This window comes from Somniosus microcephalus, chromosome 6 (genome assembly GCF_052327205.1).
Source record: "Somniosus microcephalus isolate GS21.2 chromosome 6, FLI_Smic_1.0, whole genome shotgun sequence".
Lineage (NCBI taxonomy): Eukaryota > Metazoa > Chordata > Chondrichthyes > Squaliformes > Somniosidae > Somniosus > Somniosus microcephalus.
The window spans coordinates 280,882,075-280,907,956 of record NC_140992.1 but is presented as its reverse complement, the minus strand read 5'-3'; the positions used below and the strand labels follow the sequence as shown (position 1 = coordinate 280,907,956).

The 25,882-nt window shown below is 54.6% G+C and overlaps 2 protein-coding genes across 12 annotated transcripts in view; both read left to right on the top strand.

The window, feature by feature from the left end:
- The window catches only part of galns (galactosamine (N-acetyl)-6-sulfatase), a 114,666-nt gene extending 111,880 nt beyond the window's left edge, over positions 1-2,786 (top strand). The window contains exon 13 of the mRNA XM_085991944.1: positions 1,764-2,786. The gene's annotated coding sequence lies outside the window, so the exon portion shown is untranslated. The remainder of the gene's footprint in view (positions 1-1,763) is intronic.
- Positions 2,787-12,411: 9,625 nt separating this feature from the next.
- Positions 12,412-25,882, top strand: part of zc3h18 (zinc finger CCCH-type containing 18) — a 213,392-nt gene continuing 199,921 nt past the window's right edge. For 6 of the 11 annotated variants that reach the window (XM_085991939.1, XM_085991936.1, XM_085991937.1 and 3 more), the window contains exon 1: positions 18,349-19,273. The gene's annotated coding sequence lies outside the window, so the exon portion shown is untranslated. Of the gene's footprint in view, positions 12,510-12,571; positions 12,745-18,346; positions 19,274-25,882 lie in introns of those variants that run through there. The other 5 variants (XM_085991932.1, XM_085991931.1, XM_085991940.1 and 2 more) reach the window with 5 other exon arrangements.

The window sequence follows — 25,882 nt, the reverse complement described above, 5'->3', positions numbered from 1 at the left end:
CAACCTCTCCTCATATGTCCATCCCCTCATCCCCGGGATTAACCAAGTGAACCTTCTTTGTACTGACTCGAGAGCAAGTATGTCTTTTCTTAAGTATGGACACCAAAACTGTATGCAGTATTCCAGGTGCGGTCTCACCAATACCTTGTACAACTGAAGCAATACCTCCCTATTTTTATATTCTATCCCCCTAGCAATGAAAGCCAACATTCCATTGGCCTTCTTAATCACTTGCTGCACCTGCATACTAACCTTTTGAGTTTCGTGCACCAGGACCCTCAGATCCCTTTGTACTTCAGTACTTTCCAGTTTCTTGCCATTAAGATAATAACTTACTCTACGATTTTTCCTGCCAAAGTGCATAACCTCACTTTCCAGTATTGTATTCCATCTGCCAAATTTCTGCCCACTTACTTAGCCTGTCTATGTCCCCTTGCAGGTTTTTTATGTCCTCCTCACTCACTACTTTCCCTCCCATCTTAGTATCATCTGCAAACTTTGATATGTTACACACGGTCCCCTCCTCCAAATCGTTAATATAGATTGTAAAGAGTTGGGGACCCAGCACTGACCCCTGCGGAACACCACTAGTTACTGATTGCCAGTCTGAGAATGAACCATTTATCCCAACTCTCTGCCTTCTGTTAGATAGCCAATCCTCTATCCATGCCAGAATATTACCCCCAATCCCATGATTTTTTATCTTAAGCAATAATCTTGTGTGTGGCACCTTGTCAAATGCCTTTTGGAAGTCTAAATACACTACGTCCACTGGTTCCCCTTTATCCACCCTATATGTTACTTCCTCAAAGAACTCCAGCAAATTTGTCAAACATGACTTCCCCTTCATAAAACCATGCTGACTTTGTCCTATTAAATTATGATTATCCAAATGTCCTGTTACTGTCTCCTTAATAATGGACTCCAAAATTTTACCTACCACAGATGTTAGGCTAACCGGTTTATAGTTTCCAGCCTTCTGTCTACTGCCCTTTTTAAATAAGGGTGTTACATTAGCAGTTTTCCAGTCTGCCGGGACCTTTGCCGAGTCCAGGGAGTTTTGGAAAATTATTACCAATGCATCCACAATCCCTACCGCCACTTCCCTCAAGACCCTAGGATGTAAGCCATCAGGTCCAGGTGATTTATCCGCCTTGAGTCCCATTATTTTACCGAGTACCACTTCCTTAGTGATTTTGATCGTGTTTAGCTCCTCCCCCCCTTTAGCCCCCTGTTTGTCCAGTGTTGGGATATTCTTAGTGTCTTCTACTGTAAAGACTGATATAAAATATTCATTCAGTGTTTTTGCCATCTCCATATTTCCCACCATTAATTTCCCGGTCTCATCCTCTAAGGGACCAACATTTACTTTAGCCACCCTTTTTCTTTTTATATAACTATAAAAACTCTTACTATCCGTTTTTATATTTTTTGCTCATTTACTTTCATAATCTATCTTCCCTTTCTTAATCAATCTTTTTGTTATTTTTTGCTGTCTTTTAAAGTTTTCCCAATCCTCTATCCTCCCATTAGATTTTGCTACCTTATATGCCCTTGTTTTTAGTTGAATACTATCCTTAATTTCTTTACTTAGCCACGGATGGCTGTCTTTTCTTTTACACCCTTTTCTTCTCAGTGGAATATATATTTTTTGGAAGTTGGAAAATAACTCCTTAAATGTACACCACTGATCATGTATCGTCTTACCCTTTAATCTATTTTCCCAATCCACTCTACTCAATTCCGCTCTCCTACCTTCACAGTGATACCCGCCCTGCTGTACGCCTCAGAGACATGGACCTCAAAGCACTGGAGAGGGTCCACCAATGCTGCCTCCGCAAGATCCTGCAAATCCATTGGCAGGAAAGGTACACCAACGTCAGTGTTCCTGCTCAGGCCAACATCCCCAGCATCGAAGCTTTGACCATGCTCGATCAGCTCCATTGGACGGGTCACATTGTCCGCATGCCCGATTCGATACTCCCAAAACTTGCGTTCTATTCAAAGCTCCGGCACGGCAAGAGAGCCCCAGGTGGGCAGAGGAAACGCTTCAAGGACACCCTCAAAGCCTTCTTGAAAAAGTGTAACATCCCCACCGACACCTGGGAATCCCTGGCTCAAGACCGCACAAAGTGGAGGAGAAATATCCGGGAAGGCGCAGAACACCTCGAGTCTCTTCGCCGGGAGCAAGCGGAAGCCAAGCGCAGGCAACGTAAGGAGTGCACGTCAACCTAAGCACCCCACCCACCCACCGTCTGCTCCACCTGTGACAGAGACTGTAGGTCCCGCATTGGACTCATCAGTCACATGCGAACTCATTTTTAATGTGGAAGCAAGTCATCCTCAGTTCCGAGGGACTGCCTAAGAAGAAGAAGGAGGATAGAACAGATGAATGCGTGGCTGGAGAGATGGTGCAGGAGGGAGGGCTTTAGATTCCTGAGGCATTGGGACTGGTTCTGGGGAAGGTGGGACCTGTACAAGCCGGATGGGTTACACCTGAACAGAGCCAGGACCAGTATTCTCATGGGGAGGTTTGCTAGTTTTGTTGGGGAGGGTTTAAACTAGCTTTGCAGGGGGATGGGCACCAGCATATAGGAGTAGAAAAGAGGAATAAGGTGCATGAAAGAGTGAGTGTGTTAGATAGTACTAGAGAAGATAGTACTAGAGGCGGTAGTGGTACCATATTAGATAGGAGCAGACTAAGAAATACTACGAAAAATTCAAAAATGGTTTTAGAATGCATGTACGTAAACGCACAGTGTGGTGAATAAAGTTGGTGAGCTACAAGCACATTTAGCCGTTTGGCAGTATGATGTTGTGGCAATAACGGAAACATGGCTTAAAACCAATGAGGACTGGGCACTTAGTATTCAAGGGTACAAGGTGTTAAGAAAAGATAGGGAAGGAAAAAAGGGAGGTGGGGTGGCAGTGCTGATTAAGGAAGACATTGTAGTGTTGGAAAGGGAGGATGTTCTTGAGGGGACAAGGACAGAATCCATTTGGTTAGAGTTGAGGAGCAAAAAGGGTTTGATCACACTATTGGGGGTATTCTATAGGCCTCCAAATAGTGAGAGGGAGGTAAAGGAGCAAATCTGCAGGGAAATCACAGAGATATGCAAGAGCTATTGAGTGGTGATATTGGGGGACTTTAATTATCCAAATATCGATTGGGATAATGCTAGGGTAAAGGGAAAAGAGGGGGAGGAATTTCTGAAATGTGTTCAGGAGAATTTCCTTTGCCAGTACGTTCTAGGCCCAACTGGGAAGGAGGCATTGCTGGATCTGGTGCTGGGAAAGGAGGTGGGCCAGGTCGACCAAGTGTCTGTGGGAGAACGCGTGATCATATCAAAAGATTTAGATTAGCAATGGAGAGGAGCAGGGAACAATCTAGAGAGAAACTTCTAAACTGGAATAGGGCGAACTTCAATGGGATGCGAAAGGATCTAGCCAGGGTAAAATGGAACCAAAGACTGACAGGAAAAACCATAACGGAACAATGGGTGATCTTTAAGGAGGAGATGTTCCAAGTACAGGCTAGGTACATTCCAACAAGAGGGAAGGGTAAGGGAACCAAAGCAAGGGCTCCTTGGATGACAAGGGAGATAGAGAAGATGATGAAACAAAAAAAGAGGGTGTATGTTGAATGTCAGGTGAACTCTTCAAGGGAGAACCAGACCAAATACAATAAGTTGAGAGGGGAAGTGAAGATGAAAATAAGATTGGCAAAGAAAGAATTTGAGAGTAGAATGGTCATAGAGTCATAGAGCAATACAGCACGGATAGAGGCCCTTCGGCCCATCGTGTCCGCGCCGGCCATCAAGCCCTGCCTAATCTAATCCCATATTCCAGCATTTGGCCCGTAGCCTTGTATGCTATGGCATTTCAAGTGCACATCCAAATGCTTCTTAAATGTTGTGAGGGTTTCTGCCTCCACAACCCTTTCAGGCAGTGAGTTCCAGACTCCAACCACCCTCTGGGTGAAAAAGTTCTTTCTCAAATCCCCTCTAAACTTCCCGCCCTTTACCTTGAATCTATGCCCCCTAGTTATTGACCCCTCTACTAAGGGAAAAAGCTCCTCAGCATCCATCCTATCTATGCCCCTCATAATTTTGTACACCTCAATCATGTCCCCCCTCAGCCTCCTCTGCTCCAAGGAAAACAAACCCAATCTGCCCAGTCTCTCTTCATAGCCGAAGCGCTCCAGCCCTGGTAACATCCTGGTGAACCTCCTCTGCACCCTCTCTAACGCGATCACATCCTTCCTGTAGTGTGGCGACCAGAACTGCACACAGTATTCCAGCTGTGGCCTAACCAGTGTTTTATACAGCTCCATCATAACCTCCTTGCTCTTATATTCAATGCCTCGGCTAATGAAGGCAAGTATCCCATATGCCTTTTTTACCACCTTATCCACCTGTTCCGCCGCCTTCAGGGATCTGTGTACTTGCACACCCAGATCCCTCTGACCCTCCGTCTTGCCTAGGGTCTTTCCATTCATTGTGTATTCCTTTGCCTTGTTAGTCCCCCCAAAGTGCATCACCTCGCACTTTTCCGGGTTAAATTCCATTTGCCACTGTTCCGCCCACCTGACCAACCCATCTATACCGTCCTGCAGACTGAGGCTACCCTCCTCGCTATTTACCACCCTACCAATTTTTGTATCATCCGCGAACTTACTGATCATGGTGGTTAACATAAAAGGGAACCCAAAAATCTTCTACCGGCATGTAAACAGTAAGTGGGTAGTAAGAGGCGAGGTGTGGCCTATTAGCGACAAAGAAGGTGATATATGCTTAGAGGTGCAGGGCAAGGCTAGAATACTCAATGAGTACTTTGTATCGGTGTTTACTAAGGAGGTGGATGCTGACAAAATATCGGTAGCAGTGGAAAAGGTAGAAGCAATGGAAGGGGTGAAAATTAATAAACAGGATGTACTAGAAAGACTGGGTATGCTTAGAGTGGACAAGTCGCCTGGTCCAGATGGCTTGCATCCCAGGTTGCTGAGGGACTTGGGGGAGGAGATAGCGGAAGGGCTTGCCATAATTTTCCAATCTTCCCTAGACTGAGGATTGGAAAGTGGCAAATGTGATACCATTGTTCAAGAAAGGGTGTAAGGACAATCCTAGTAACTACAGGCTGGTCAGTTTAACATCAGTGGTGGGTAAAGTGTTAGAAATAATAATCAAGGGAAAAATTAACGGGCACTTGGAGAGTTTTTTTTTAATTCATTGATGGGATGTGGGCGTCGCTGGCTAGGCCTGCATTTAGTGCCCATCCCTAATTGCCCTTGAGAAGATGGTGGTGAGCCGCCTTCTTGAACCGCTGCAGTCCATATGGTGTAGGTACACCCACAATGCTGTTAGGAAGGGAGTTCCAGGATTTTGGCCCAGCGACAGTGAAGGAACGGCGATACAGGTCCAAGTCAGGATGGTGCGTGGCTTGGAGGGGAACTTGTAGGTGGTGATGTTCCCATGCGTCTGCTGCCCTTGTCCTTCTAAGTGGTAGAGGTCGCGGGTTTGGAAGGTGCTGTTGAAGGAGCTTTGGCGAGTTGCTGCAGTGCATCTTGTAGATGGTACACACTGCAGCCACAGTGCGCCGGTGGTGGAGGGAGTGAATGTTGAAGGTGGTGGATGGAGTGCCAATCAAGTGGGCTGCTTTATCCTGAATGGTGTCGAGCTTCTTGTGTGTTGTTGGAGCTGCACTCATCCAGGCAAGTGGAGAGTATTCCATCACACTCCTGACTTGTGCCTTGTAGATGGTGGAAAGGCTTTGGGGAGTCAGGAGGTGAGACACTCGCCACAGAATTCCCAGCCTCTGGCCTGCTCTTGTAGCCACAGTATTTACATGGCTGGTCCAGTTCAGTTTCTGATCAATGGTAACCCCCAGGATGTTGATAGTGGAGGATTCAGCGATGGTAATGCCATTGAATGTCAAGGGGAGATGGTTAGAGTCTCGCTTGTTGGAGATGGTCATTGCCTGGCACTTGTGTGGCGCGAATGTTACTTGCCACTTGTCAGCCCAAGTCTGAATGTTGTCCAGGTCTTGCTGCATATGGACACGGGCTGCATCAGTATCTGACGAGTCTCGAATGGTGCTGAACAGTGTGCAATCATCAGCGAACATCCCCACTTCTGACCTTATGATGGAGGGAAGGCCATTGATGAAACAGCTGAAGATGGTTGGGCCTAGGACACGGCCCTGAGGAACTCCTGCAGTGATGTCATGTGATTGAGATGAATGACCTCCAACAACCACAGCCAACTTCCTTTGTGCTAGGTATGATTCCAACCAATGGAGAGTTTTCCCCTTGATTCCCATTGACTTCAGTTTTGCCAGGGCTCCTTGATGCCACACTCGATCAAATGCTGCCTTGATGTCAAGGGCAGTCACTCTCACCTCACCTCTTGAGTTCAGCTCTTTTGTCCATGTTTGGACCAAGGCTGTAATGAGGTCAGGAGCTGAGTGGCCCTGGCGGAACCCAAACTGGGCATCAGTTAGCAGGTTATTGCTGAGTAAGTGCCGCTTGATAGCACTGTCGACGACACCTTCCATCACTTTGCTGATGATTGAGAGTAGACTGATGGGACGGTAATTGGCTGGGTCGGATTTGTCCTGCTTTTTGTAGACAGGACATACTTGGGCAATTTTCCACATTGCCGGGTAGATGCCAGTGTTGTAGCTGTACTGGAACAGCTTGGCTAGGGGCGCAGCTAGTTCTGGAGCACAAGTCTTCAGTACTATTGCCGGAATGTTGTCAGGGCCCATAGCCTTTGCAGTATCCAGTGTCTTCAGCCGTTTCTTGACATCACGTGGAGTGAATTGAATGGGCTGAAGACTGGCATCTGTGATGCTGGGGACCTCAGGAGGAGGCCGAGATGGATCATCCACTCGGCACTTCTGGCTGAAGATAGTTGCAAATGCTTCAGCCTTGTCTTTTGCACTCACGTGCTGGGCTCCACCATTGAGGATGGGGATATTTTTGGAGCCTCCTCCTCCTGTTAACTGTTGAATTGTCCACCACCACTCACGACTGGATGTGGCAGGACTGCAGAGCTTTGATTTGATCCGATGGTTGTGAGATCGCTTAGCTCTGTCTATCGTATGTTGCTTCCGTTTAAGCTAATTAAGAGCCAACACGGATTTGTGAAAGGCAGATCGTGTTTGACTAATCTAATTGAATTTTTTGAAGTAACAGGGAGGATCGATGAAGGGAATGCAATGGATGTTGTCTACAAGGATTTTAGGAAGGCGTTTGACAAAGTACCACATAGAAGGCTAGTTAACAAAATTGAGGCTCATGGAATAGGTGGGTCAGTGGCAGCTTGGATAAGGAATTGGCTTAAGGACAGAAAACAGCAAATTGTGGTAAATGGCTGTTTTTCAGACTGGAAGATGGTAGACAGTGGTGTTCCCCAAGGGTCAGTGCTGGGGCCACTGCTTTTTTTGATATATATATATATATATATATATATGCGACCTGGATATTAGAATACAAAGTAGAATTTCTAAATTTGCTGATGAAACCAAACTTGGGGGTGTGGCAAACAGTGAGGATGATATCAATCGACTGCAACAGAAAGGCTAGCGGAATGGGCAGACAAGTGGCAGATGGAATTTAATACAGAGAAGTGTGAGGTGATGCATTTACATAAGAACATAAGACGCAGGAGTCGGTCATTCGGCCCCTCGAGCCTGCTCCGCCATTCAATAAGATCATGGCTGATCTGATCTTGGCCTCAACTCCACTTCCCTGCCCGCTCCCCATAACCCTTCACTCCCTTATCGTTCAAAAATCTGTCTATCTCCACCTTGAATATATTCAATGACCCAGCCTCCACAGCTCTCTGGGAAGAGAATTCCAAAGGTTCACCACCCTCAGAGAAGAAATTCTTCCTCATTTCCAATTTAAAGGGGGCCCCTTTTTCTGAAATCATGCCCCCCAGTTCTAGATTCCCCCACGAGGGGAAACATCCTCTCTGCATCTACCCTGTCGAGCCCCATCAGAATCTGATATGTTTCAATAAGATCCCCTTTCATTCTTCTAAACTCCAATGAGTATAGGCCCAACCTGCTCAACCTTTCTTCATAAGACAACCCCTTCATCTCCGGAATCAACCTCGTGAACCTTCTCTGAACTGCCTCTAATGCAAGTATATCCCTCCTTAAATAAGGAGACCAAAACTGTACGCAGTACTCCAGGTGTGGTCTCACCAGTGCCCTGTACAGCTGTAACAGGACTTCCCTACTTTTATACTCCATTCCCTTTGCAATAAAGGCCAACACTCTATTTGCCTTCCTAATTACTTGCTGTACCTGCATGCTGAATTTTTGTGATTCATGTACAAGGACCCCTCTGTACCTCAGCATTTTGTAATCTCTCCCCATTTAAATAATAATTTGCTATTTTCCCTACCAAAGTGGATAACCTTGCATTTTCTTACATTAAACTCCATCTGTCAGATATTTGCCCACTCACTTAGCCTATCTATATCCCTTTGGAGATTTTTTGCATCCTGCACACAATTTGCTTTCCCACCTATCTTTGTATCATCAGCAAATTTGGCTACATTACATTCGGTCCCTTCATCCAAGTCATTAATATAGATTATAAATAGTTGAGGCCCCAGCACTGATCCCTGCAGAACCCCGCTAGTTACAGTTTGCCAACTTGAAAATGACCCATTTATCCCGACTCTGTTTTCTGTTAGTTAGCCAATCCTCTATCCATGCTAATATATTGCCCCCAAACCCGTGAGCTCTTATCTTGTGTAGTCGCCTTTTATGTGGCACCTTATCGAATGCCTTCTGGAAATCCAAATACACGACATCTACTGGTTCCCCTTTATCCACCCGGCTCATTACATCCTCAAAGAATTCCAGCAAATTTGTGAAACACGATTTCCCTTTCATAAAACCATTTCGGCAGAAGGAACAGGGAGAGGCAATATACACTTAATGGCAGTTTTAAAGAGTGTGCAGGGACAGAGGGACCTGGGAGTTAATGTGCTTAAGTCCCTGAAGGTGGTGGGACATATTGAGAGAGTGGTTAGCAAAGCATATGGGATCTTGGGCTTCATAAATAGAGGTATTGAGTACAAAAGTAGAGAAGTTATGCTGAACCTTTATAAAGCGCTGGCTAGATCACAACTGGAGTATTGCGTCCAGTTCTGGTCACCACACTTTAGGAAGGGTGTGAAGGCCCTTGAGAGGGTGCAGAGGAGATTTACCAGAATGGTTCCGGGGATGGGGGATCTTAGCTACAGGGACAGGTTGGAGAAGCTAGATTTGTTTTCATTAGAGCAAAGGAGGTTGAGAGGTGATTTGAGAACATAAGAACATAAGAAATAGGAGCAGGTGTAGGTGATTCGGCCCTTCGAGCCTGCTCCGCCATTGATTGAGATCATGGCTGATCTTCTGCCTCAACGCCATTCACCGGCCCTATCGCCATATCCCTTGATGCCCTCACTAGTCAGAAATCTATCGACTTGTTTTGAATATACCCAATGACTGAGCCTCCACAGCCCTCTGGAGTAGAGAATTCCAAAGATTCACCACCCTCTGTGAAGAAATTTCTGCTCATCTCAGTCCTGAATGGCCGACCCTTTATCCTGAGGCTGTGGCCCCTGGTTCTAGACTCCCCAGCCAAGGGAAACATTCTCCCAGCCTCCATCCTATCAAGCTCTGTAATAATTTTGTGTGCTACAAGAAGATCCCGTCTCATTCTTCTGAATTCAAGAGAATACAGGCCTAGTTTACTCAATCTCTTCTCATACGACAGTCCCGCCATCCCAGGAATTAATTTCGTGAACCTTTGTTGCACTCCCTCTATGGCAAGTATATCCTTCCTTGGGTAAGGAGACCAAAATTGTACACAGTACTCCAGGTGTGGTCTCACCAAGGCCCGATAAAATTGGAGTAAGACTTCTTTACTCCTGTACTCAAATCCTCTTGCAATGAAGGCCAGCATACTATTTGCCTACCTAATGGCTTGCTGCACCTGCACATTCACTCGCCATAGGGTGGTGAATCTTTGGAATTCTCTACCCCAAGAGGTCTGTGGAGGCTCAGTCATTGGGTATATTCAAAACAGAAGTCGATAGATTTCTGACAAGTAAGGGCATCAAGGGATATGGCGATAAGGCCAGTGAATAAAGTTGAGGCAGAAGATCAGCCATGATCTCACTGAATGGCGGAGCAGTCTCAAAGGGCCGAATGGCCTGCTCCTGCTCCCAATTCTTATGTTCTTAGAGCGGGGGAATGGGACTAACTGGATTGCTCTACAGAGAGCTGGCACGGACTCGATGGACCGATTGGCCTCCTTCTGTGCTGTCAGGGTTCTATGACACAATCCTCGCACCGCCCCAGGTGAGCGCACCGCCCCAGGTGAGCGCACCGCCCCTCGCACCGCCCCAGGTGAGCGCACCGCCCCTCGCACCGCCCCAGGTGAGCGCACCGCCCCTCGCACCGCCCCAGGCGAGCGCACCGCCCCAGGCGAGCGCACCGCCCAAGGTGAGCGCACCGCCCCTCGTGAGCGCACCGCCCCTCGCACCGCCCCAGGTGAGCGCACCGCCCCTCGTACCGCCCCAGGTGAGCGCACCGCCCATCGCACCGCCCCAAGTGAGCGCACCGCCCCTCGTGAGCGCACCGCCCCAGGTGAGCGCACCGCCCCTCCCCAGGTGAGCGCACCGCCCCAGGTGAGCGCACAGCCCCTCGCACCGCCCCAGGTGAGCGCACCGCCCCAGGTGAGCAGACTCCACCGCCCCTCGCACAGCCCCAGGTGAGCAAACACCACCGCCCCTCGCACAGCCCCAGGTGAGCAGACTCCACCGCCCCTCGCACCGCCCCAGGTGAGCGCACCGCCCCAGGTGAGCGCACCGCCCCTCGCACCGCCCCAGGTGAGCAGACTCCACCGCCCCTCGCACAGCCCCAGGTGAGCAGACTCCACCGCCCCTCGCACCGCCCCAGGTGAGCGCACCGCCCCTCGCACCGCCCCAGGTGAGCGCACCGCCCCTCGCACCGCCCCAGGTGAGCGCACCGCCCCAGGTGAGCGCACCGCCCCAGGTGAGCGCACCGCCCCTCGCGAGCGCACCGCCCCTCGCGAGCGCACCGCCCCTCGCACCGCCCCAGGTGAGCGCACCGCCCCAGGTGAGCGCACCGCCCCTCGCACCGCCCCTGGTGAGCGCACCGCCCCAGGTGAGCGCACCGCCCCTCGCACCGCCCCAGGTGAGCGCACCGCCCCAGGTGAGCGCACCGCCCCTGGTGAGCGCACCGCCCTAGGTGAGCAGACTCCACCGCCCCTCGCACAGCCCCAGGTGAGCGCACCGCCCCTCGCACAGCCCGTGAGCAGACTCCACCGCCCCAGGTGAGCGCACCGCCCCTCGCACAGCCCCAGGTGAGCAGACACCACCACCCCTCGCACCGCCCCAGGTGACCAGACTCCACCGCCCCTCGCACAGCCCCAGGTGAGCGCACCACCCCTCACACAGCCCCAGGTGAGCAGACACCACCGCCCCTCGCACAGCCCCAGGTGAGCAGACTCCACCGCCCCTCGCACTGCCCCAGGTGAACAGACTCCACCGCCCCTCGCACAGCCCCAGGTGAGCAGACTCCACCGCCCCTCGCACTGCCCCAGGTGAGCAGACTCCACCGCCCCTCGCACAGCCCCAGGTGAGCAGACTCCACCGCCCCTCGCACAGCCCCAGGTGAGCAGACACCACCGCCCCTCGCACCGCCCCAGGTGACCAGACTCCACCGCCCCTCGCACAGCCCCAGGTGACCAGACTCCACCGCCCCTCGCACTGCCCCAGGTGAGCAGAGTCCACCGCCCCTCGCACAGCCCCAGGTGAGCAGACTCCACCGCCCCTCGCACAGCCCCAGGTGAGCAGACTCCACCGCCCCTCGCACAGCCCCAGGTGAGCAGACTCCAACGCCCCTCGCACAGCCCCAGGTGAGCAGACTCCACCGCCCCTCGCACAGCCCCAGGTGAGCAGACTCCACCGCCCCTCGCACAGCCCCAGGTGAGCAGACTCCACCGCCCCTCGCACAGCCCCAGGTGAGCAGACTCCACCGCCCCTCGCACAGCCCCAGGTGAGCAGACTCCACCGCCCCTCGCACAGTCCCAGGTGAGCAGACTCCACCGCCCCTCGCACAGCCCCAGGTGAGCAGACTCCACCGCCCCTCGCACAGCCCCAGGTGAGCAGACTCCACCGCCCCTCGCACAGCCCCAGGTGAGCAGACTCCACCGCCCCTCGCACAGCCCCAGGTGAGCAGACTCCACCGCCCCTCGCACAGCCCCAGGTGAGCAGACTCCACCGCCCCTCGCACAGTCCCAGGTGAGCAAACTCCCCGCCCGTCCCCCACATCCCCATGTGCTTCAGGTCCTTGGTCAGCTGACTGCCCCTCTCCAATGGGCTGGGAGCAATGGCGGTCGGCTTCCTGCTGGCCGCGCCGAGTTGCCGGCGCGGGATCTGACGGTTGTCCCGGTGCTGAGGCGGCCGGAGTGAGACGGGGTGAGCGGGCGGGAGGCGGGTGCCCGGGCGGCTGGAGGCTGCGAGCGGGGCGGGAGCGCGAGCGGGCAGGGGGCGGGGCCTGGGCCGCTCAGCTGACTCGGGCCGGCCAATGAGCGGCGGGGAATGGCGGCGCTGCCCGGCTCGCGCTCGCTGCTGTCTCGGGCCCGGCCGCGCGCTGCTCGCCGTTACCCTGGTTACCCCGCCCGCCCGGCCCAGGCCTGGCCCCGGCCCGCAGGTGAGTGAGTGAGTGAGCGCACCCGGGGACCGCGGGAGGGAGGCCGGGGCTGGCCGGGCCGGGGGAGTAACAGCACCGGGGATTAGCCCTTCTCACCGCACCCGGCCTCGGCCTGCCCGGCACCGCAGGCCCCGGGCTTCACACAGGCCTCAGGCCCTGGGCCTCCCGCTGCACTGATCCTCCAATGGGGGAGGAGAGGGCAAATCCTCGGCTTCTGGGTTGGGTCGAGGTGATTCCCACACTCTGGGCCCGGCTCCACTCCGTGTCCTTAGCCGCAGTGACTGGAAATGAGCGCCATCTGGGAGCTGAGTTACGTGCATCCGTCGCCCCCACATGCCAGGTCCCCGAGTGCGGGGGGTTCAGGCAGCAGCCAGCTGGAGTGGGACGGACCCATCATTTCAGGACACAGGCCCGAGCCCCCTCCCCAAGCCTCGCCTCCCCCCCCCAAGCCTCGCCTCCCCCCCCCCCCCGCCTCGCCTCGCCTCCCCCCCCCCCCCCAAGCCTCGCCTCCCCTCCCCCCCCCCCCCAAGCCTCGCCTCCCCTCCCCCCCCCCCCCCAAGCCTCGCCTCCCCCCCCCCCCCCCCCCAAGCCTCGCCTCCCCCCCCCCCCCCCAAGCCTCGCCTCCCCCCCCCCCCCCCCAAGCCTCGCCTCCCCTCCCCCCCCCCCCAAGCCTCGCCTCCCCTCCCCCCCCCCCCCCCCAAGCCTCGCCTCCCCTCCCCCCCCCCCCCAAGCCTCGCCTCCCCCCCCCCCCAAGCCTCGCCTCCCCCCCCCCCCCCAGCCTCGCCTCCCCCCCCCCCCCCAAGCCTCGCCTCCCCCCCCCCCCCCAAGCCTCGCCTCCCCTCCCCCCCCCCCCAAAGCCTCGCCTCCCCTCCCCCCCCCCCCAAGCCTCGCCTCCCCTCCCCTCCCCCCCCAAGCCTCGCCTCCCCTCCCCTCCCCCCCCAAGCCTCGCCTCCCCTCCCCCCCCCCCAAGCCTCGCCTCCCCTCCCCTCCCCCCCTCCCCTCCCCCCCTCCCCTCCCCCCCTCCCCCCCTCCCCCAAGCCTCGCCTCCCCTCCCCCCCTCCCCCAAGCCTCGCCTCCCCTCCCCCCCCCCCCAAGCCTCGCCTCCCCTCCCCCCCCCCAAGCCTCGCCTCCCCTCCCCCCCCCCCCAAAGCCTCGCTTCCCCTCCCCCTCCCCTCCCCCAAGCCTCGCCTCCCCCCCGCCTCGCCTTCCCCCCCCCCCAAGCCTCGCCTCCCCCCCCCAAGCCTCGCCTCCTCCCCCCCCAAGCCTCGCCTCCCCCCCCCCCCAAGCCTCGCCTCCCCCCCCCCCAAGCCTTCTCCCCCCCCCAAGCCTTCTCCCCCCCCCCCAAGCCTTCTCCCCCCCCCCCCAAGCCTTCTCCCCCCCCCCCAAGCCTTCTCCCCCCCCCCCAAGCCTTCTCCCCCCCCCCCAAGCCTTCTCCCCCCCCCCAAGCCTTCTCCCCCCCCCCCCAAGCCTTCTCCCCCCCCCCCCAAGCCTTCTCCCCCCCCCCCAAGCCTTCTCCCCCCCCCCCAAGCCTTCTCCCCCCCCCCCAAGCCTTCTCCCCCCCCCCCAAGCCTTCTCCCCCCCCCCAAGCCTTCTCCCCCCCCCCCAAGCCTTCTCCCCCCCCCCCAAAGCCTTCTCCCCCCCCCCAAAGCCTTCTCCCCCCCCCCCAAAGCCTTCTCCCCCCCCCCAAAGCCTTCTCCCCCCCCCCAAAGCCTTCTCCCCCCCCCAAAGCCTTCTCCCCCCCCCAAAGCCTTCTCCCCCCCCCCAAAGCCTTCTCCCCCCCCCAAAGCCTTCTCCCCCCCCCCAAAGCCTTCTCCCCCCCCCAAAGCCTTCTCCCCCCCCCCAAAGCCTTCTCCCCCCCCCCAAAGCCTTCTCCCCCCCCCCCAAAGCCTTCTCCCCCCCCCCCAAAGCCTTCTCCCCCCCCCCAAAGCCTTCTCCCCCCCCCCAAAGCCTTCTCCCCCCCCCCCAAAGCCTTCTCCCCCCCCCCCAAAGCCTTCTCCCCCCCCCCCAAAGCCTTCTCCCCCCCCCCAAAGCCTTCTCCCCCCCCCCAAAGCCTTCTCCCCCCCCCCAAAGCCTTCTCCCCCCCCCCAAAGCCTTCTCCCCCCCCCCAAAGCCTTCTCCCCCCCCCCCAAAGCCTTCTCCCCCCCCCCAAAGCCTTCTCCCCCCCCCAAAGCCTTCTCCCCCCCCCCAAAGCCTTCTCCCCCCCCCCCCCAAAGCCTTCTCCCCCCCCCCCAAAGCCTTCTTCCCCCCCCCCAAAGCCTTCTCCCCCCCCCCAAAGCCTTCTCCCCCCCCCCCCCAAAGCCTTCTCCCCCCCCCCCCAAAGCCTTCTCCCCCCCCCCCAAAGCCTTCTCCCCCCCCCCCCCAAAGCCTTCTCCCCCCCCCCCCCAAAGCCTTCTCCCCCCCCCCCCCAAAGCCTTCTCCCCCCCCCCCCAAAGCCTTCTCCCCCCCCCCCAAAGCCTTCTCCCCCCCCCCCAAAGCCTTCTCCCCCCCCCCCCCAAAGCCTTCTCCCCCCCCCCCCCAAAGCCTTCTCCCCCCCCCCCCCCAAAGCCTTCTCCCCCCCCCCCCAAAGCCTTCTCCCCCCCCCCCCAAAGCCTTCTCCCCCCCCCCCCCAAAGCCTTCTCCCCCCCCCCCAAAGCCTTCTCCCCCCCCCCCCAAAGCCTTCTCCCCCCCCCAAAGCCTTCTCCCCCCCCAAAGCCTTCTCCCCCCCCCCAAAGCCTTCTCCCCCCCCAAAGCCTTCTCCCCCCCCCAAAGCCTTCTCCCCCCCCCCAAAGCCTTCTCCCCCCCCAAAGCCTTCTCCCCCCCCAAAGCCTTCTCCCCCCCCCCAAAGCCTTCTCCCCCCCCCCAAAGCCTTCTCCCCCCCCAAAGCCTTCTCCCCCCCCAAAGCCTTCTCCCCCCCCCAAAGCCTTCTCCCCCCCCCAAAGCCTTCTCCCCCCCCCCCCAAAGCCTTCTCCCCCCCCCAAAGCCTTCTCCCCCCCCCCAAAGCCTTCTCCCCCCCCAAAGCCTTCTCCCCCCCCCCAAAGCCTTCTCCCCCCCCCCAAAGCCTTCTCCCCCCCCCCCAAAGCCTTCTCCCCCCTCTCCCCCCCCCCCAAAGCCTTCTCCCCCCCCCAAAGCCTTCTCCCCCCCCAAAGCCTTCTCCCCCCCCCAAAGCCTTCTCCCCCCCCCAAAGCCTTCTCCCCCCCCCAAAGCCTTCTCCCCCCCCCAAAGCCTTCTCCCCCCCCCAAAGCCTTCTCCCCCCCCCAAAGCCTTCTCCCCCCCCCCCAAAGCCTTCTCCCCCCCCCCCAAAGCCTTCTCCCCCCCCCCAAAGCCTTCTCCCCCCCCCCCCCAAAGCCTTCTCCCCCCCCCCCAAAGCCTTCTCCCCCCCCCCCAAAGCCTTCTCCCCCCCCCCCCAAAGCCTTCTCCCCCCCCCCCAAAGCCTTCTCCCCCCCCCCAAAGCCTTCTCCCCCCCCCCAAAGCCTTCTCCCCCCCCCCCAAAGCCTTCTCCCCCCCCCCAAAGCCTTCTCCCCCCCCCCCCAAAGCCTTCTCCCCCCCCCCCAAAGCCTTCTCCCCCCCCCCCAAAGCCTTCTCCCCCCCCCCCAAAGCCTTCTCCCCCCCCCCCAAAGCCTTCTCCCCCCCCCCCCCAAAGCCTTCTCCCCCCCCCCCCAAAGCCTTCTCCCCCCCCCCCCCAAAGCCTTCTCCCCCCCCCCCAAAGCCTTCTCCCCCCCCCCAAAGCCTTCTCCCCCCCCCCCAAAGCCTTCTCCCCCCCCCCAAAGCCTTCTCCCCCCCCCCCAAAGCCTTCTCCCCCCCCCCCCAAAGCCTTCTCCCCCCCCCCCCAAAGCCTTCTCCCCCCCCCCCAAAGCCTTCTCCCCCCCCCCAAAGCCTTCTCCCCCCCCCCCCCAAAGCCTTCTCCCCCCCCCAAAGCCTTCTCCCCCCCCAAAGCCTTCTCCCCCCCCAAAGCCTTCTCCCCCCCCAAAGCCTTCTCCCCCCCCAAAGCCTTCTCCCCCCCCCAAAGCCTTCTCCCCCCCCAAAGCCTTCTCCCCCCCCCAAAGCCTTCTCCCCCCCCAAAGCCTTCTCCCCCCCCAAAGCCTTCTCCCCCCCCAAAGCCTTCTCCCCCCCCAAAGCCTTCTCCCCCCCCAAAGCCTTCTCCCCCCCCAAAGCCTTCTCCCCCCCAAAGCCTTCTCCCCCCCCAAAGCCTTCTCCCCCCCCAAAGCCTTCTCCCCCCCCAAAGCCTTCTCCCCCCCCAAAGCCTTCTCCCCCCCCAAAGCCTTCTCCCCCCCCCCCAAAGCCTTCTCCCCCCCCCCAAAGCCTTCTCCCCCCCCCAAAGCCTTCTCCCCCCCCCAAAGCCTTCTCCCCCCCCCAAAGCCTTCTCCCCCCCCCCAAAGCCTTCTCCCCCCCCCCAAAGCCTTCTCCCCCCCCCAAAGCCTTCTCCCCCCCCCAAAGCCTTCTCCCCCCCCCAAAGCCTTCTCCCCCCCCCAAAGCCTTCTCCCCCCCCCAAAGCCTTCTCCCCCCCCCAAAGCCTTCTCCCCCCCCCAAAGCCTCTCCCCCCCCCAAAGCCTTCTCCCCCCCCCAAAGCCTTCTCCCCCCCCCAAAGCCTTCTCCCCCCCCCAAAGCCTTCTCCCCCCCCCAAAGCCTTCTCCCCCCCCAAAGCCTTCTCCCCCCCCCAAAGCCTTCTCCCCCCCCAAAGCCTTCTCCCCCCCCAAAGCCTTCTCCCCCCCCAAAGCCTTCTCCCCCCCCCAAAGCCTTCTCCCCCCCCCAAAGCCTTCTCCCCCCCCCAAAGCCTTCTCCCCCCCAAAGCCTTCTCCCCCCCAAAGCCTTCTCCCCCCCAAAGCCTTCTCCCCCCCAAAGCCTTCTCCCCCCCAAAGCCTTCTCCCCCCCAAAGCCTTCTCCCCCCCAAAGCCTTCTCCCCCCCAAAGCCTTCTCCCCCCCCCAAAGCCTTCTCCCCCCCCAAAGCCTTCTCCCCCCCCAAAGCCTTCTCCCCCCCCCAAAGCCTTCTCCCCCCCCAAAGCCTTCTCCCCCCCCAAAGCCTTCTCCCCCCCCCAAAGCCTTCTCCCCCCCCAAAGCCTTCTCCCCCCCCAAAGCCTTCTCCCCCCCCAAAGCCTTCTCCCCCCCCAAAGCCTTCTCCCCCCCCCAAAGCCTTCTCCCCCCCCCAAAGCCTTCTCCCCCCCCAAAGCCTTCTCCCCCCCCAAAGCCTTCTCCCCCCCCAAAGCCTTCTCCCCCCCAAAGCCTTCTCCCCCCCCAAAGCCTTCTCCCCCCCCAAAGCCTTCTCCCCCCCCAAAGCCTTCTCCCCCCCCAAAGCCTTCTCCCCCCCCAAAGCCTTCTCCCCCCCCCAAAGCCTTCTCCCCCCCAAAGCCTTCTCCCCCCCCAAAGCCTTCTCCCCCCCCAAAGCCTTCTCCCCCCCCAAAGCCTTCTCCCCCCCCCAAAGCCTTCTCCCCCCCCCCAAAGCCTTCTCCCCCCCCCAAAGCCTTCTCCCCCCCCCCTCTCCCCAAAGCCTTCTCCCCCCCCCCCCCAAAGCCTTCTCCCCCCCCCCCCCCAAGCCTTCTCCCCCCCCCCCCCCCCCCAAAGCCTTCTCCCCCCCCCCCCCCCCCCCCCCAAAGCCTTCTCCCCCCCACAAAGCCTTCTCCGCCCCCCCCACCAAGCCTTCCGCCAGTTTGGTTGCCTCACTCCCCTTGTCCCAAATCGTCTTTGTGTTCAAACTGCCCCCTGGCAGTGCCCTGGCTCTGGTCTGTAGCAAGTTCCAGTTTAGCTGCCTCCTTGCATGGTGTGACATGTGCCCTCCATGCAGCATGCCATGTCCCCGAGTGCGCAGTGACCTGTGATCGGTGTGCCCAGCGTAGCAAGATCAGATTTCAATTTCCATCAGTCCTGTGGGGTCAGATTGGGTCTGGAAGAGTGCGAGGATCCCAAGGACCCCCTTACAGTTGGAGTGGGTACCCCTGCAAAAAAAAAGTGAGCAAGTTGAGCTTTACAACAGGTCGCAGGATCTGTGCAGTCTAAAGTCACCCTTCCTGAAGATTGAAGCTTTTCAGTGGATCTATCTATAAGCTTTACTCACACTACTGACCGTTTAAATGCGAAGTGCTGGCGTGTTCTGGGCGCAAGAATAGTGAACATAGATTAGGACTTTTTTTTGTAGATTCAGGCTATGAATGTAAATTCAGCCCTAAAGTGTTTTAAAAAGTTTGCCCTTTTTCAAGCTTTTTGTTAGAATCAGAAAGACTAAATGTGGAAAACTTGTACCAAATTAGAAAAAGAATTGACTGAACCAGTGAGGTTTTTTGTTTTGCTGTACAAAAGCAATGCCCTGAAGAAAGTTTGTCACTGTCACTAGTCACCCTGAATCCTTCGAGTGAATGTAAACATGTTGCAGTCTGGCCTGAAGGCTCAGTCACACAATGTGAGTGTTTATAGAATCTGTGTAAGTGAACGGTCGAGGTAATGTAGTCGTGTAAATGACTAAGTTCATCTCTGGAGTATTTCGGCAACGGTTGCACATGCTTGTCGGATTTCTCAAGTATCTCGGCTGAAGACAATAAGCATTTTGGATCGTTGTACTTTAGTAAGTAGCTGAAACATTTATTATTGCGCCGCTTTGTGTTTTTCCAGGCTGGACTGAAACCATATGCTTAAGCTCAAGGGGATGCCAGGCTGTGACCATTTGGTTAATGTTTTGTTGGTCTTCCCTAATTTGCGTAGTGGGTAAATGTACTGCTTGGTCTGATACTGCACCGTACAAATTCCAGTCTGCTCTGAATATGCTGATCACATCCAGGTCAAGTTTGAGGCATTGCAGTTGGCCGCTAACACCCCATAGCAGGTGGGAAACATCAGCCAGTGTTCCCACACCTTATAATTGTCCAGTGACTCTTGATAGACCTGGTGTAAGGAAAGGATCTGGCCCAACTGTAATGCCATGCATTCGGATAGCCTGCTAATGACCACTGTCTAGGCACAGGCTTGAAGAATGGTCAATTGGGCAAGATGCCAGAGGGTGATCAGAGCCCATGGAACGGTTAACACCCTCAGGAGAAAGAGGGAAAATCGAGGGAAGTGGGCAAACAAAAAATAGATCTCCACGGTGCTGAATAACCCCCACCCAAATAGGTGACTAATTGATTCCATCATCATGATGTATACCTTAACAGATGGTCCTGCACTGACATGGATTCGATTGAAACCTCGCAGTGGGCTCTGCATCCATTGTTTATTGTATGTTCTGATCACAAACACTAGCAAATCCCATAACTCAGTTCATTGCACATCCAGTTAGAGTATTTTTTTAATAATTTGCCTTTGCTTCCTCTTCCCCTAATGTGGAATTAATTACCATCCCCCTGCTTGGCCAGCAGTGTTTAAATTTGCCATCTATGGGAGCCCGTGCAAGTATTGACACACCTCGGGAACCCTGTGTCCTAATTTCTGGAAGATAATGTCTGCTACCCAAAGAACAGTGCTTTGCAGCAAATGTTTTATGAGTGTGCTACAGGCTCGTAGGGTAACGGATACAGAAGAACAGATGTCTGATCATCTTATTGGATCCCAGGTGATCAGATCTCTGCATTTTTGTAAACTTTTGGCCTTGATTATTGGTGAATCCACCAGACCTGTTTATGTTGCTAAACTAGGCCTGTATTCTCTTGAATTCAGAAGAATGAGAGGGGATCTCATTGAAGCATGCAAAATTACTACAGGGCTTGATAGGGTGGATGTTGGGGGAATGTTTCCCTTGGCTGGGGAGTCTAGAACCAGGGGCCACAGCCTCAGGATAAAGTGTAGGCCATTCAGGACTGAGATGAGAAGAAATTTATTCACAGAGGGTGGTGAATCTTTGGAATTCTCTACCTCAGAGGGCTGTGGAGGCTCAGTCATTGGGTATATTCAAACAGAAGTCGATAGAGTTCCGAGTAGTAAGGGCATCAAGGGATATGGCGATAAGGCCGGTGAATGGAGTTGAGGCAGAAGATCAGCCATGATCTCATTGAATGGCGGAGCAGGCTCGAGGGGCCAAATGGCCAACTCCTGCTCCTATTTCTTATGTTCTTATGAGCTCATTCACCACAGTACTGGAGTATTGGGCACTGTTACTGAACCCAACTGAAACATTTGAAGTTTCTTCTCGAATTTGTCTCTAAATTTACTTTAATTAAAAATCACTCATCTCTGGTTCTATATGTTCCTGTTATAAGTTTTTGTATTCATTGGTCCTGTAGATGTGATGGTGGAAGTAACTTAGTTACTTGTATTTATATAGCGCCTTTTAACGTAGTAAAATGTCCCAGGGTGCTTCACAGAAGCATTATAAGACGAAAAAATTTGATACCGAGCAACATAAGGAGAAATTAGGGCAGGTGATCAAAAGCTTGGTCAAAGAGGTAGGTTTTAAGGAGCGTCTTAAAGGAGGAAGAGAGGTAGCGAGGCGGAGAGGTTTAGGCAGGGAATTCCAGAGCTTAAGGCCTAGGCAACAGAAGACACGGCCGCCAAAGGTTGAGTGATTATAATCAGGGATGCTCAAGAGGGCAGAATTAGAGGAGCACAGATATCTCGGGTGGGGGGTGGTTGTGGGGCTGAAGGAGATTACAGAGATAGGGAGGGGCGAGGACATGGAGGAATTTGAGAACAAGGATGAGAATTTTGAAATCGAGGTGCTGCTTAACTGGGAGCCAATGTAGGTCAGCGAGCACAGGGGAGATGGGCGAAAGGGACTTGGTACGAGTTAGGACACGGGCAGCCGAGTTTTGGATGACCTCAAGTTTACGTAGGGTAGAATGTGGGAGGCCAGCCAGGAGTGCGTTGGAATAGTCAAGTCTAGAGGTAACAAAGGCATAGATGAGGGTTTCAGCAGCGGATGAGCTGAGGCAAGGGCAGAGACGGATGATGTTACGGAGGTGGAAATAGGCGGTCTTAGTTATGCTGCGGATATGTGGTCGGAAGCTCATTTCAGAGTCAAATATGACACCAAGGTTGCGAACAATGTGGTTCAGCCTCAGACTGATGTTGGGGAGAGGGATGTTGTCAGTGACTAGGGAAATGGAATTTGTGGCAGGGACCGAACACAATGGCTTTGGTCTTCCCAATATTTAATTGGAGAACATTTCTGCTCATCCAGAACTGGATGTCGGACAAGCAGTCTGACAATTTAGAGACTGGAGGGGTCGAGAGAAGTGGTAGTGAGGTGGAGCTGGGTGTCGTCAGCATATGTGTGGAAACTGATGCTGTGTTTTCGGATGACGTCGCCAAGGGGCAGCATGTAAATGAGAAATAGGAGGGGGCCAAGGATAGATCCTTGGGGAAGCACTAGAGGTAACAATGCGGGAGTGGGAAGAGAAGCCATTGCAGGTGATTCTCTGGCTACGATTAGATAGATAAGAATGGAACCAGGCGAGTGCAGTTTAACCCAGCTGGACGACGGTGGAGAGGCGTTATGTGGTACGGTAGCGTAGTGGTTAAGTTACTGGACGAGTAATCCAGAGGCCTGGACTAATGATCCAGAGATGAGAGTTCAAATTCCACCACGGCGGCTGGGGAATTTAAATTCAGTTAAATAAATCTGGAATAAAAAACTAGGATCAGTAATGGTGACCATGAAACTACCGTATTGTCGTAAAAATCCATCTGGTTCACTAATGTCCTTTTAGGGAAGGAAATCTGCCGCCCTTACCCGGTCTGGTCTATGTGACTCCAGACCCGCAGCAATGTGGTTGACTCTTAACTGCCCTCTACGGTTCAAGGCGGCGGCTCACCACCACCTTCTCATGGGAACTTAGAGCTGGGATGTGGGCATCGCCAGCATTTATTACCCATGGACAAATAAAAGAAAAAGAAGGATGCAGTGGTCAAAAGTGTCCAAGGCTACAGCCAAGTCAAGAAGGACGAGGAGGGATAGTTTACCTTTGTCACAGTCACAAAGGATCTCATTTGTGGCTTTGATGAGAGCCGTTTCAATACTGTGGCAGGGGCAGAAACCTGATTGGAGGGATTCAAACATGGAGTTGCGGGAAAGATGGGCACGGATTTGGGAGACGATAACACATTCAAGGACTTTGGAGAGGAAAGGGAGGTTGGAGATGGGGCAGTAGTTTACAAGGACAGCGGGGTTAGGGGTGGGTGTTTTGAGGAGAGGGGTGATGATGACAGATTTGAGGGAGAGGGGGACAGTACCTGAGGAGAGAGAACTGTTAACAATGTCAGCTAACATGGGAGCCAGAAAAGGAAGTTGGGTGGTCAGTAGTTTGGTTAGAATAGGGTCGGGGGAGCAGGAAGTGGGTCTCATGGACAAGAGCGCGGAGAGGTCATGAGAGGAGATCGGAAAGAAACTGGAGAAAGAGTGAGTTCAGGGCTAGGGCAGGGGGGAACCTTAGAGGAAGTTTGGCCCGGTGGAGGAAGGAAAGTGGCAGAGGCAACTGAACGGATGGCTCAATCTTGGAGACAGTCCATGAGCTCCTCACACTTGTTGTTGGAAGTGAGGGTGGAGGAGACACGGGAGAGGTGTTTAAGCAGACGGTTAGCAGTGGAGAATAGAAGCCGGGGTTTATCTTTACATTCCAGAATGATTCTGGAATAGTGAGCAATTTTGGCAGACGAGGGCAGGACCCGATAATGCTTTATGTGGTCCAGTCAGATCTGGCGGTGAATGGCTAAACCAGTTGTCCACCATATCCGTTCGAGTCTGCGTCCCTTGGACTTAAGGGAGCGAAGATGAGGGCCGTACCAGGGGGAACGGCCAGGGTGAGAGAGAGGAATTGTTTTAATAGGGACTAGGGCATCAAAGGTGGTGGTGAGGGTATGGTTGAGATCGGTAGCTGCAGAAATGTCATGGTGAATGGAGGGCCAAAGGCTGGACAGTTGGGATTTCATAAGTGCAATTGTAAGAGATTTGGGAGAGTTTTTTCCAGGGGCGGACACAGAAGGAAGTAGTGTTGGGGTGGGTGGAAGGGGGATGTGGGTGGAGAGCGATACGAGGAAATGGTCAGAGATGGCCTTATGTGCGATTGACACAATGGGAGTAGCAAGGCCACAAGAGATGGCAAGGTCAAGGAGGTGGCCATGAATATGGTTTGGGGAGTTTACATGGAGGGACATTGGAACTGGTTCTGGGGCAGGTGGGACCAGTTCAAACCGGACGGTTTGCACCTGGGCAGGGCCGGGACCGATGTCCTAGGGGGAGTGTTTGCTAGTGCTCTGGGGGAGGGTTTAAACTAAGATGGCAGGGGGTTGGGAACCTGAGCAAGGGGACAGAGGAAAGGGAAGCAAGGATAAAAGCAAAAGATAGGAAGGAGAAAAACAAAAGTGGCAGTCAGAGAAATCAACGGGTTAAATCAAACATGGCCACAGTAAATAATAATTCTAATATGTGTAACAGCGTTAAAAAAACAAGCCTGAAGGCTTTGTGTCTTAATGCGAGGAGCATTCGTAATAAGGTGGATGAATTAGCTGCGCAAATAGAGGTAAACGACTATGATTTGATTGGGATTATGGAAACATGGCTCCAGGGTGGCCAAGGCTGGGAACTCAACATCCAGGGGTATTCAATATTCAGAAAAGATAGGCAAAAAGGAAAGGGAGGTGGGGTAGCATTGCTGGTTAAAGAAGGGATTAACACAATTGTAAGGAAGGATATTAGCTCTGATGATGTGGAATCTGTTTGGGTAGAACTGAGAAATACCAAGGGGCAGAAAACATTAGTGGGAGTGGTATACAGACCTCCAAACAGTAATGCAGAGGTTGGGGATGGCATTAAAAGGGAAATTAGAGAAGCGTGCAATAAGGGCACGGCAGTCATCATGGGTGACTTTAATCTACATATAGATTGGGCTAACCAAATTAGCAACAATACTGCGGAGGAGGAATTCCTGGAGTGTTTAAGGGATGGTTTCATAGAGTCATAGAGTTTTTACAGCACAGAAAGAGGCCCTTCGGCCCATCGTGTCTGCGCCGCCCATCCATCCCTGTCCAGTCTAATCCCATTTTCCAGCATTTGGTCCATAGCCTTGTATGCAATGGCATTTCAAGTGCTCATCCAAATGCTTCTTGAATGTTGTGAGGGTTCCTGCCTCTACCACCCTTTCAGGCATTGAGTTCCACATTCCAACCACCCTCTGGGTGAAAAAGTTCCTCCTCAAATCCCCTCTAAATCTCCTGCCCCTTACCCTGAATCTATGCCCCCTTGTTATTGACCCCCCTACTAAGGGGAAAAGTTCCTCTTTGTCTACCCTATCTATGCCCCTCATCATTTTGTACACCTCAATCAGGTCCCCCCTCAGCCTTCTTTGCTCCAAGGAAAACAACCCCAGCCTGTCCAGCCTCTCTTCATAGCTGAGGCGCTCCATCCCAGGTAACATCCTGGTGAATCTTCTCTGCACCCTCTCCAAAGCAATCACATCCTTCCTATAGTGAGGCGACCAGAACTGCACACAGTACTCCAGCTGTGGCCTCACCAGCGTTTTGTACAGTTCCATCATAACCTCCCTGCTCTTATATTCTATGCCTCGGCTAATGAAGGCAAGTATCCCATATGCCTTTTTAACCACCTTATCTACCTGTTCCGCTGCCTTCAGGGATCTATGTACATGTACACCAAGGTCCCTCTGACCCTCTGTACTTCCTAGGGTCCTACCACTCATTGTGTATTCCCTTGCCTTATTTGTCCGTCCAAAATGCATCACCTCGCACTTTTCAGGGTTAAATTCCATTTGCCACTTTTCCGCCCATCTGACCAACCCGTTTATATCGTCCTGTAGCCTGAGGCTTTCCTCCTCACAATTTACCACCCCACCAATTTTCGTGTCATCTGCGAACTTACTGATCATACCTTTTACATTCTCATCCAAATCATTTATGTAGATCACAAACAACAAGGGACCCAGCACCGATCCCTGAGGTACCCCACTGGACACAGGCTTCCAGTCACAAAAGCAACCTTCGACCATCACCCTCTGCCTCCTGCCACTCAGCCAGTTTAGGATCCAACGCGCCAAGGCACCCTGGATCCCATGGGCTCTTACCTTCTTGACCAGTCTCCTATGCGGGACTTTGTCAAAAGCTTTACTGAAGTCCATGTAAACCACATCCACAGCATTTCCCTCATCCACCCCCTCGAAAAATTCAATCAGATTTGTCAGACATGATTTACCCTTGACAAAGCCATGCTGACTATCCCCGATTAATCCTT